General features: G+C 51.5%; 1 protein-coding gene across 3 annotated transcripts in view; it reads left to right on the top strand.

The window, feature by feature from the left end:
• The first annotated feature begins 254 nt into the window (after positions 1-254).
• TP53I11 (tumor protein p53 inducible protein 11) overlaps positions 255-12,445 on the top strand; it is a 27,000-nt gene continuing 14,809 nt past the window's right edge. The window contains exons 1-2 of one of the 3 annotated variants that reach the window (XM_054826638.1): positions 495-706; positions 5,797-5,887. The gene's annotated coding sequence lies outside the window, so the exon portion shown is untranslated. Of the gene's footprint in view, positions 378-494; positions 707-5,796; positions 5,888-12,445 lie in introns of those variants that run through there. The other 2 variants (XM_054826640.1, XM_054826637.1) reach the window with 2 other exon arrangements.

Below are 12,445 nucleotides of genomic sequence, written 5' to 3'. Positions count from 1 at the left end.
GGAGGGGGAGCTGGCCCTGCAGCTCTCTGCACAGAAGCAGAGCCAGGCTCTTCCCCTGCACGAACTCACTTGGAAAAAATATGCATGTTCCCCTGTGCCCAGGTTTCTTTTCTCTTGCTTTTTTACAGGGAATTGTATAACAGTCCTCGAAACCACGCGCGAAACCTTGAAACCACCCAGAGGGATGGGTGGGGCGAGGAGCCTTTTGTTGCTCCCAGTTACCGATTTATTTTCACGGCACCCCCCCGCCCCTCCTTCCCTCCCAGGAGCCAGGCCCTTGGTCGCTGCTCTTTGTTCCCACGCGCCAAGCCGTGGGCCAGACGCAGCCCACGCGTAACCTACACGTAATCCACACGGAACCCACGCGTAACCCACAGGTAACCCACGCACCGTCCAGACCGGGCGGGCAGCCGCTGCCTTCCGACGCGGCGGGCGGCGGATGCCGCGGTGCCGGGGCTGGCGGCGGGGCCGCCCCGTCGGGCGGGCGGTGGCGGCGGGTCCCGCCCGCGATGGGCCGGCCCGGGCGGGGCGGGCGGGCGCGGTAAAGGCGGCTCCGCGCGGGGGCCGGGCTCAGTCTGGCCGCCTGCGGGCTGCGCGGAGCCGGCCGGCTGCCCCCGCCGCCCCCAAATTGCTTTGCCCATGGGGCAGCCGCGCCGAACCCTCGGGACTCCCCCCCGCCGCCGCCGCCGGGACGTGCGTTAGGGCGGTGAGTACCGTGCGCGTCCCTCCGCGCCGCGGGCTTTCCCTGCCGACACCCCCCGAGATCTCGGGGACCCGGGTCGGGGCGATCGGGGGCGTGGACCCCGCCGTGGCCGTGCGCCCCGACGCTGGTAGCCGCCGTCCGTTCCCCGGCGTGCCCTCGGAGAGGGCTCCCCGGAGGCAGCGCGGGCGGGGGATGGATGGACGGACGGACGGACGGACGGACAGGGGCGGCGGGAGAGGGAGCAGCCCTTGTGCTGGCTGCGCACGGCTGCGGCGGGACTGCCTCCGTCCTGGCCGTGCGCGGTCCGGGTGGGATGGGTGGAGGAGGAGGAAGTGGTGCAGTGCTGCGTCCTGGTGGGAGAGCGGCACCCGGACGCACGGGGGGGACAGTCGGCATGCCACCCTGCGAAGTGATGAGCAGGTGGGTCTCTCGGCTGGGAGCTTTGTGGCAAAGGCTTTCTCCAGGCTGTCACAACACTCAAAGGCTGGGGTCCCATGTCGCTTCTTTCCTGGAAGTGCCCATCCATTTCTGCTTGCTGGGGAAGAGTCACAGAAGGACCATCGTCCACAAATGGGTGCCAGCTTCGATGGCTGAGCCATGCCTGGGGTTGGGACAAGGGAGGCTGGCACGGCTGCAGTCCCACGGGATGCAGCCCTGTAGGTGTGCTGGGGAGCCCTGACTGCAGGGAGGGCTTGGCCATGGAGGACAGGGTGGTACTTGGCCTGGGGATGGAGGGAAAGGGACCAGGTGAGAGAGCTGTGATGCAGAAGGGAGCTGGGGAGAGAAGACGGGACAGAGCTTCTGCCCTCACAGCGCGGGGAAGGTGAGGAGGTGAGCCAGCTCTCGGCAGGCTCTGCATCCCTGCACGCTGAGATGTCTGCTGTGCCACTTGTGGGGCCTGGCTGCCCCTGCTGAGCAGGTGTGCTGCTCTGTCTAGAGCAGCAGCAGCTCTTAGGCTTTCCAGGTGAGTACAGCTCTGACTGAGCAAACCGAGCTGAGGAAGAAGCAGCACCTTATTCAGCACCCTGCCCCAGCACTGCCTGGAGTTGGAGTCCACCAAGCCTTTCCCTTATCTGACCAATGTCTCTGTCTGTCTTGCAGCAGCCTGAGATACAGAGCCAGCAAAGCTCGAGCTGCAAGTGATTAAATGGGTAGCATTTAATCTATCTCCTCTGTCTACAGAGGCTGGGAGGTATAAACGCCAACTGCAACCAAACCCTTGTTGACATTAGGGCTACCACCAGTACAGCTGAGCCATGAGAAACTACAAAGCATGCAAGAGCACTGGCTATTCTGGACTTGGCATAACTAACTTGCTCGGTAACTCTATCTGCACTAAAGCAGAGTCTGCTGAATAATGACTTTCAGGGCCTGTGGATGAGGAAAGTGTAAACAAATAAATAGTAGTTACACTTCAGGCAGGGGAGCCCCCCATGGGAGGAAGTTTTCTTAGAAAGATTTTGGTGAAAACAAAAAATAAACAAGATCCTAAGACTTGGCGTGAAGGCACCTCAGCTAGCCCTAACTACTCAGCTGGGTTGCGTAAATCCACCTGATGTATACACAGCGGTTTGCAAGGGAAGCTGTGAACCTGCGGTGTCCTGGTGCCCTCAGCAGAGAGGGGCTGGGTACTGATGGTGGCCAGGAAAAGTGGGGCTTGGTTGCTTTCAAATGTGTCTGTGTGTCATTGTTCTTTGTCTGCTGTGCAGAGCAAAGTCAAGGGAGCTGTTCTCAGGGTAGATGGTTTGTCCCAACCAGGAAGCTGAAAAGATGATGTCTGCTGTACAGTCTCAAGGGAAATTTATCCCTTCTGCTTGCAGACCTGTAGTGAGGATTTATTGTAGAGAGAGGTGGGCAGAAGAGCATCTCCGGAGACTTACATCAGGGAGGGGGGGGGTGTTGGTGGGGCTGTTGATCTGTGGAAGAATAAACCACAGAGATGCTCTACCCTGAGATTTTGTGACCATTTGATGCTGTTTGGAGTCAAGGGCCTGATCCAAAGTGAAACATTTTTCTCTTGTTGTCAATGAACATAGAGTGCTGAAGTGTGCAAAATGTCCAGAATATATCTACTGCTGGTGTTCACTTGCCCTGCAGCTCTCCGAAGGTCAAAGTGTTTAATAGTAGGGGCTGGGAGGGATCGTTCCACATGCTGGTTACAAGCATCACTTTGAGCTGTTTGGATCATGATCTGTTCCTTGCTATATGTTTGGTAATGCCTTATCCAATAAGTACCCACATTTCTCATGACAACCGCTACATGCTGTTGGAACGCAAAGAGTATCTCCCTCTGCTCCAGGCAGGATGGGCTGCCACACCAGTGGGCTGCCCAGGAGGCTGCACATTGACCAGGGTGGAGGTGAAGCTGCAGCTGGGGGCTTTTCTGAGCTGTCAAAAGTGAGAAGAGACCAATGGGACTATGAAGTGGAGGTGTCTGTTACTAGCGCTAGGTGTTTGATTTCAAGCTCTCTCCTGGCACAGGAAAAAAAAAAAAAGCACACGTGCACCAGAAAGATGTTGAGATTGTTTATGTTCTGCTTCTGGCCTGGTGCCAGGGGCAACGGCTTGATGACCTTGGCACTGTTGGGACATTATTTATAGCAAGTAGATCTTCTGGGTTTTGTATTTTTGATGTAGGAATGTGAAAACAAGTCTTAGGAGGAAAAGACCCAATGCTGGCCCCCAAATACATTGGGACTTTCTCCAGACCAGGAAAAACAACACTTAAGATGTGACCAGGTGTTCTCTGTTCACATTGCTTCCTGCCTTCTCTTGGAAAATATGGGTTTGATTCTGTCCTGGAGATCGCAGGTTAGCATGAGTTCACACCATGTTCGAAGAGTTCTCACTCAAGATGCTAAAAGATGTTCTCAAAGACAAATCGAGCTATAACCAAAGACAGTTTGATGGTTCAGATATGAAGGGAAATGATAAATGACTTTCCGGCCCTCTTGGGTTTCTTCTGTTTGTGAAGCTCTTTGTCATCTGCAAGGGTTAACGCATCTTAGCATGCCCATCTGTGGTGCCGGTTAGTGTGGCTGCCACCGGATGACAGATGGAGAAAACGAGACTTGAAGATGCGTAGGGTCTCTGTCGGATGACCGACCGTGCAGGAGCCTGCACTAGCCCCACAGCCCTGGCTCCCTGATAAAACCCCAGCAGCAGACTTCCCCTCTGGGTTTCACAACATGGGTACATTTCTCACCCTCATCCTGTGAGGGGCATGTTTTTCAGTTAGGTAAATCCGTGAATGCCTTTCTATCCCTCTGTATGCAAAATAGGAATTTACTGAGCACATTTGTGCGTTGGTTTTGATGGAGAAATCCTTGCCTAGGCTGTACCCGATTCCTCTATAGCAGACCTTGGTTGGACGCGTGTACTCTGCTTTACCCAGCTCATCTTACAGGGCAAAACCAAGGACCCAAAGAGATGTCCAAAGCCACAAATAGTCTGTAAGAAAGCTCTAATCCAGATTTATACTGGCCGCTGCTGTGGTTGCAGAGCAGGAGGGAGGAGAGGTCTGCCTCCAAAATGGGGAAGTGGTCAAAATGATTGTAGCAGAGTTTAGTGCTAATGGTGAGAGGCTTCTGCTGGTGGTGGTGGTCGCAAACTGTGTGCTCGCTTTCTGAACCTGTGGGGAAAAAAATCAGAAGCCTGAGCGGAGGGACTCGTAGCTGGGTCTGTTGCTGCTGGGCTTCCTAGAAGTTTTTGTTAGGGATTTGGATTAAGGTAATTCCAGTCAAAGACACCAAGGAAAGCATGGGGAGAAAGACAGTTAGATATAAATCAAACAATGATTTGGTAGTCCGGTCTCCTGGGGAATGGTATTAGCAGTGTGAGTTGATGTAGCAGGAGATGTGCACACAGGAGCATCAGATAATACTGGCCACTGGCAACCTGATTATTTGTTTGAAGGGATTCTGTGTTTTACAGGGAGATTAGCGTGTAGTCCCCTTTGCAGCTGCCCGCTGCTGCGTACAGCAGAGAAATCCCTCCTTTTCTTATTAAAATCAGGCAGCAGTTCAACTGCCGGCCCAGAGGGGCAGGAGGAAGGCAGGTGCAGGCAGAGCAGCACACAAAGGCTTGCAGCCCGCTCATTTTTAGCCGTATCCTGCCTGGGTTGAGAAAGTAAACAGTTTGAGGCCGTGTCAGCAGCTGAAGAGACCTACAGAGAAAACCCACAAGTCTTCAGGAAACTCTGTGGGTGACTCAGCCGGTGTTTTTGTCTGAGTACGCATTCATTCAGTAACCCATGATGGCAGCAGAAGTGCTCTGTTGTAGTGGTGCCATCTTATGAGTGAAATACAAACCTCTGGTCTCCGGTTGTTTGTGGTTGTGGAAGGACTTGAGAAGCTTTTCCAGCTGACAGAGGTTATGTCAGGAATGCCACTGCTGAGCCCTAAGATCGCTCCAGCCCTTGCTGGGCACTGCAGTCTCTTTCCGGGCTCACAGCTGGGCCTGCTGTAGATGCAGATGGCTGTGACAAAGAGCAGCAGCTTTCCTGAGGTCAGTCTGTGCATGCCATGCTTCCTAACCCATCTTCCTTATGGTCAAGATGTCTTTAATTCAGCCTTCCTGGCTGCTGTACACGACACACACCCGTCCCGGCAGCAGCCTCGCTGGTCCCATGCACGGTGTTGCTGCAGGGCTGTGAGGGATGCAGGGGTGATGGCTTGGGCGCAGCCTGGGTGCAGACTCTCTGCCGTGCTATACGGAGCCCTGAGGAACACGTTATGGAAATGGGGGGCCGTATTGCCAGCAGTAAAGGACTTTCAGGAAGTAGGCTATCTCTTAGGAAACAAGGTATCTTAAAGGTCCATAGTTTTAAGTCCCTCTGAATCCTTCTGTTGGATATTTAATTTTGGCTGCCTGGCGCATCATTCAGTGTAAATGCTTGGTGTATTCCCAGGACGTAGAAATGCCAGTTGCCTCCTCGCAGAGGGGAGAGGTAAACCCAAAAACTGCAATAGTGAGTCCGGAGGAGATGGGTGGTATTGCCTTTTCACCAAAATTTTCTTTGTGATCTAGGAGAAAAAAAGTTATTGTAGAAGCTGCTTAACAGCAGTAAAGAGCACTCAAACATTGTTTCACAGAAAGTGGAAATCTGCCAGGAGTCAAAGGCTACACGGAACAGGACTGAAGAATTTAGACCATCTGTCTGCGTGTTCCCAGGTTGTTTTCATGGTATGTGAGAATAAAATTTAGCTGCCTTTAATACCAGCATTGCTGGTGAAGTGTCTGGAAGTGCTGGCCACAGACCTGGTGTGCTTCTGAACAGCAGGCACCAGTAGTGCATCCTCCCACCTTCCTCTCCCGTTGGCCTGCCCAGTGCAACCCTTTGCTCGTGGCGGTGTGTGAATGTGTTCTGGCCTTGTCTGTTGGCAAAAACCCAGCTGCTGTACATCATGAGTTCAACAAGTCCCTTCCGTGAGCCACATCAACATACACTGTTTAAATCTCTGGACGAGTAGGATGTATTGAGGGTTGATGGATGGAGGAATAATAAAGCAGTTGAGCTTATCTCCTCCAGCCAATTTATTCCCTGCTCCACATCACCGTGCAAATCAAGTGCCTTTCATTGGCTCTTGCAAAGAACGTGGGGAAGAAGAGACCAGCCTACAATCCCCAGAGCCACTGCTGCATGGGAATGACATTACAGATAAGGTAATGGGGAAAGTGCTGACTAAAACCTGACACTTGTATGTCATGAGCTCTTCTAAGCAGGAGGCTGTGCTATATGCTTGCTGATAGGGATGTATATATACATACATGCACACTAGCAAAGCGCTATGTGCGTGTATACACACGCAAATTACTGGAGCTTGTTGCATTCGTGTCTGAGAACACTAGAAAGAAGGGAAGGTCCTTAAACAACCCTGGATTATAGAGATGAGACATCCGGCAACTCTGTGTTTTCTGTGGTTACTTGAGACCCTGATTTGTCAGCGCTGGTGCCACTAGCGCTTGGCTTCCCAGGCGTCCTGTTGCCTCTTCCTCGCTGGGTACAGTAGTCAAACAAAGGTAGGGAGCCAGTGTGTAATTTGGCAAGGAGAAGGACTACCCAGTAGTACTTTTATCCTTTCTTTCCTAAGGCTTCTTTCGCATGCACCAGGTGAGATGGGGGGAGATCCTTGACTGTGGGACCTCTCACTTTTTCTCAGATATCCCCCATCACCAAGGCTATTAATGCCACACGTTGGCATCCACCCCTTTGTCTCCTCTCTGCTATAAAAAGAGAATTCTTGCTTTAGTCCCTTAGGCTGATGTGCATCCTCTGTGGCTGTGACTAATAAGAACAGGTCTACTTAGGACATAGCTCCTCCATGCCCAGCAGAAGAGAAGGGAACCCCTTTCCTTGCAGGTTGTTGTTTAGCTTTTTTATAATCCCAAAGTGTGACTCCATGCTGTGAGATGGGCAAAAGTGATACACTGTTTGCCTAGGACTGGGTAGTGAAAAGTTAACTGCAAGGATCAAGAATTTGTCTTGCCCATCCGTATAAAAGCAATCAAAAACCTGGTCTCACTCATCTAGGCTCCTCCTGTGGTCTATGGAAAGAGGTAAACAGGAGATGAGGCATCCTGCCCTAAAATAGCCACCTCTGGCGTATGGCTCACCCTGCCTGTTCCCCAGGGACCCAAAAGGAGGGAGGTGAGGAGAGCTATAGGTTCATGTTATGTTTGATGCTTCCAAGCCCTGCTCTCTCCACCTGTGAAATGCTTTTATCCTGTGCTGGGGACAGACCGTCTCAGTGTGTGATCCTCACAGTACACGTACACTGGCCTTTTGTGGAAGCTGGAGAACCTCTCACGCATCAGAGGCATTGTCTTTTTCAATCTTCTTTATATTATTTCCTTTTTCTGCTGAAAGCTTTCTAAAGGGTACTTGTGTGCTGAATGCCCATTGCTGATAATGCACATTATGAAATCCAAAAGGGAGGTTGAGATTAAATGTCACACACTTCACAGTCGGGGAATTCAAAGAGCCTTGTTGATCTGTGCATAATTTGGGGGTTGACAGCTCATGCATAACCAAACATGCGCACATCCACATCCACGTGTGCACGCACAGAGTCTTTTCCCCTGACTTAGCAGCAAATGAAAGCAAAGTCAGGTTTGTATCAGCTCCTGGGGGTTTGTGGGTGGGTGTAGCATTTGTGGGGAAAGCCTGTGGGTTCTTCGGGGCTGTTTGACCTGAAAACCACACTGGCAAAAGCAATCCCTTCGTGGGAGTGCAGTGGGCTCTCCTCCGCCTTCCTCCCCTGTGTGGCACCGCACTGAGCTGTGGCTGCTTTGGTTTTACGCATATGGGTTTAATCTGACCAGGAGGATCTTTGGAGAGTTTCTGGGGTGTGCGAAGGCGGTATTGATGTGAGGTTCACCCGAAGGTTTCCACAGTGCTTTCTCCTGCCAGCAAAGAATGAAGACAGACAGAAAAAATTGATGTCATGCTAAGCTGGTTGTTACTCAGGCCAGGAAGGGCATTTCTCCTTCTGACACGTCATGTGTAATGAACTGAGTGCCGCTTGGGAGTCCGTAGCCTTCCTTAGCAGCAGAGTATCACAAGCAGGCAGTCGGCACTGGTGGGGTACAGCCTGCACAGTCACCTTTGAAATGCTGTATCTGCTGAGCATAAGCCATGTGAACTTGGGCAGTAGGTTTACTTTTCGTATACAGCTGGGAAAACTGAGGTGTGAGAGGTTAAATAACCTGATCTTGGTTGCATGGAGGGGCAGCTGCACTGTCAAACTTATAATCTAGTATTTTGGCTTTCAGGTTTGCTGTTCTGTATGCTGGACTGTAATTCTGCTCCTGAAAACTGCTGGTTTCACTTCTCAGTGCTGCCTTGCAGGAGAGCGCGATACTTGTGGCTCCTCGCCATTCTGGGGGATGCTGCAGCTCTGGGGGATGCTGCAGGCTGGTGCTCCACAGACATGTCCCCATGCACCACACGCTGCCCCACCAGTGGATTGCTAGGAATTTCTTTTGAGGGGATTTGCCACTGACTTGTGAATTAGCAGAGCCTGTGCTAGCTCTGTTAGCAGCTGTTTAGAAGTTTCCCTCTTCTAAATCTGTCCTCCTAGCTCCTGTTTGCCCAACATGGGGAATTTTGCATCTAACATTTTTAGCATTAACCTGTTGCTATAGAAACCGCTAAGGTGTCAGAGGGAGATTTTTGCCACTTGGGGATAGGCTACCAAGTAGTTGAAGTATGTGTTTTGTTGGGAAGCCTTCTCCATCGTGTTTTTGCTAAGCAACTCCCCAAGCCCGTCTGCATGCCCGTGCTTATTTCGAGTCTAAGGAGCCACGAGGGAGTGATAAACCGGGAGTTGTAATTGCATGCGAATGAGCAGGGCTTAATATTGGCAAATTGTTTAGAGAGGACGTGAGAACGTGTTCCCAAGCTGCAGTGATGGGTCTGAGTGGTGTGTAGGGTGGTGGTCCAGGGCCTAGAGTTGAAAGGTGGTATTGGTCTCTAGGACAGTAAATGGTTAACCTAGAAGCAGGAGACACAGCTCTTGCTAACATCTCCCAGCAGGGAGTCGGAGACAAACTGCTCCCCGTGGGTCCTCTCTCCCCTGAGACTAAAATATAGGTGAATGCCAAAATACTCATCTGGTCTGGCAACCTAAATTGTCTTTACTAACTAGTCTCAAGAGATCGTCACCATGCTGTGGGACCCAAAGTAAGTCCACACGAATCAAACTGTATCTTTTATTTGTATATTTATAGAAAAATAATATATACTTGATTTATTAATATATAATTTATGGATAGTTATAAAATAATGTATTTAAATAATATGCTCTTACAGGATGTGGATGTGATCACGTAATATGGGAAATGCTCTAAAACATAGAGTTGGTGACAACTCAGCTGTTGGCTGATGGTCACTTGGGCCATTTTATATCAGGCCTGATTTACAGGACTTCTGTGCTGCAGAAGCAAATTTTACTGCTTGCACAACAAGAGGCATGAGTCCTGTGAGTGCTTATGTGCCTGGGACTCAGGAAATGTCCTGGCTAGACCAAAAGGCAATCTCCCTGCTTAATGCAAATTTATTCGTCTGCCCTTTTTTCCCCCCCCTTTGTGTGCGCCTAGACTGCACATCTGGTCGTATCATGACAGACTATGGGAGAAGAGGAACCCTTTGTTTTTTACAAAAACAGAAGAAAAAAATCTGATGGTGCTGAGGTGTCCTGCAGCAGCTGTTCTCAGGCTGGGGCTGCAAATCCAGGCGTGGTACCGGTCAGGAACCTGCTTTTGGGGTGCCGGAGTGGCACAACCTTATTCGTTTCATCTTTCATTTCATGGCTGCAGACATCTTGGCAGTTTATAAATTGTGGTAGTTGCATTGTGCTGGGTAAGTTACTAGACTGCAGTTAAAGAAAGAATGTCACTGGAGATCTTCTTTTGGGGGAGAGTCCGTGAAGAACGGCTTTGAAGTCACCACCTCAGTGATGGTATCCAGAGGGACGCTGTGCTTGCGTGTGGCCGAGGGGACCCAGTCTCCCAAACTGTAATTTCTTACAATTTCCTTTTGAGTTCTAGAAAGGGACAGAGCTGGAGGATGGTTGGGAATAAAGGGCATCAGCTTCCTGCAGGGTTTGTGAGTGAAAATTGTCAAGTGTCTGGGGGAACAGTGGAAAGAAAGTCTAGGGAGGTTTGAGGTTGTTGCGGGGAAAAGTGCTGAGAAGCCTCATTTTACTGTGATGATCCAGTATTCAGCAGTGTCGTGGGTACGCAGCGTGTGCCTGGGCTTCTTCCAGGTTACTTTCCGTAGAGTTTCTCTAAGCCTGTGTTGTTCCTCAGGTGTGAGGCATGGAAGATGAAATACACAGTTGCATCAGATTTTTTGTAAAACTGAGTCTTATTACGTTGTTTGATTAAGGGCTCTCCTGGCTTTTTAAAGTTGCTCTTTTCCAGTAGCAAGGGTTGATTTACTTGGGTTTTTTGGTGGTGTTTTTCTTCTTTTTTTTCATGTGTGTGTGTATGTGTGCATATGGGTTTTATTTTTCCTTCTAATGTTTCCCTGTAGAAATCATCTGCAGGACAGATGGCCCGCCAAGCTTCTGGGACTGTCTCCCACAAACACCTGTCTAAGGCAGCTTGGAAATCAAAGAGGAATTCTTCTCTTTTAATGCCCTTAAAGAAAAACAGCACCCAATCCCAATACACCTTATTTCCTTCTCCCTCCATCCCCCCAGCTCCCTGGGAAACTTCACTGCTCGGTGGTGGCCGCCCAGGGTGAAGGCGAGGGGCTGGGTGCTGGCTGTGGGCTGAGGCTGGGACGCGGCTACCCGAGCCATCAGGGAGAGCGGGGGCAGCTTTGGGATGATGGATTGCTGCAGTCGGCCGGGCTGAGAGCCTCTGTGACAGGGAGGAGGATGATGGAGGGGATGGACTCGTATGTAAATAATACAGATGGGAGTCACTGAACTTGCGTCCTTTGTATTTGCAGCCAGAACACGCCTCAGCAGCAAGGGATGGGCTGCTTGAGAAAGCAGGGTAGCATGGCCAGGCTTGTACTTGAGGGTTTGGGGGTGTGTGGTGTGTGCGTGTGTGTGATGGATGAAACGTGAAGTCTGTTTGTCCCCTGTATCGGGAGCCCACTGAGCCATGTGCAGCGGGGCTGCGGTGGGGCCAGGTGTCCGACCGGGCACCTGTGGGGTATCGTGTGTGCCGGTCGCTGTAGCCGTGCAGGGTGCCTGACCAAGTGTGCTGTCGCAGGCTGCCCTGCCAGCTGCTGCACGGAGCAAACAAGCATTTCTCCCCTGAGGCGAAGCCCGGGCGCCCTTGCTGGCGGCGGAGGGGTTGGTGCGTTGCTGCAGGTGGTGGTTAGCAGGCTGGCAGGAGTGTGGTCGGTATGTTTAATTATAGCTCCCCTTTGAGAAACTACTAGAGCAACAGGGCTTTTTTATCTTGTTCTGGGGAAACTGAGCACTTTGCAGCTTTTGATTGCTATATAACACGTACTGTGAGACGGAAAGAAACTTTCCTGTGCTCCATGTGAAAGGAAATGTGAAACCTATGGGCAATAAAATCCTTGAGCTGGACCATACCTCCCAGACGGTGTGGCTTGGCCCTCGATCATGGTGCTTCTTGGGGCAGGCTGTTTTTATGGCCACAGGGAGCTTGCGGGCAGGAACCGCAGTGGCTGGGGGTAGCAGGAGAGCTGGGGCTGCGGGAGAAGAGCTGTCTGGAGGAGCATGCAGGGGCTGAGCCTGCCCAGGGGATGCAGCCTTAAGGTAGGCGGAGGGGAGAGTTCAGGATGTGTGGGAAGGGCTTAGCAGGCTTTGGCTGTCCTTTTCTGTCTGCAGTGGTAACAGGGTAAGTAACACAAATTAACTCTTCCCTCCCCTGTAGGTTGTCCCCTGCTGAGTGGTGATGCTGGCTGCATCTGTTGAGTTCATGGTTGCTGGAGCCGCAATTAGGCACAGGGCGTCACCGCCTTGCACGTGGTGGCTCCAGGGCCAGCTCTGCGCAGCTTGCAAACAGCGTCGGAGGGCATCCAGACGTGTCTGGCCGTGGGGCATGTCTAACCTGCAGGTGGGCTTTGGACATCCCTGAGGCAACTCTTTGTGCATCTCAGGCAGTTTGGGTTTTGAGGTTTCCTCTGGCTTGTCTGTAGGAGGTGATCTAGAGGCACCTAGTCAAGATGCCTTTTGACCTAGGGATTTTGCTTTGGGGTTTTCATTGTGTGTAGGGGCAGGACATCTACTGTCTAGGTTGGTAGGTTTTTCT

The sequence above is a fragment of the Grus americana genome, chromosome 5 (genome assembly GCF_028858705.1).
Source record: "Grus americana isolate bGruAme1 chromosome 5, bGruAme1.mat, whole genome shotgun sequence".
NCBI lineage: Eukaryota > Metazoa > Chordata > Aves > Gruiformes > Gruidae > Grus > Grus americana.
This window is presented reverse-complemented; position numbering and strand designations above follow the sequence as displayed.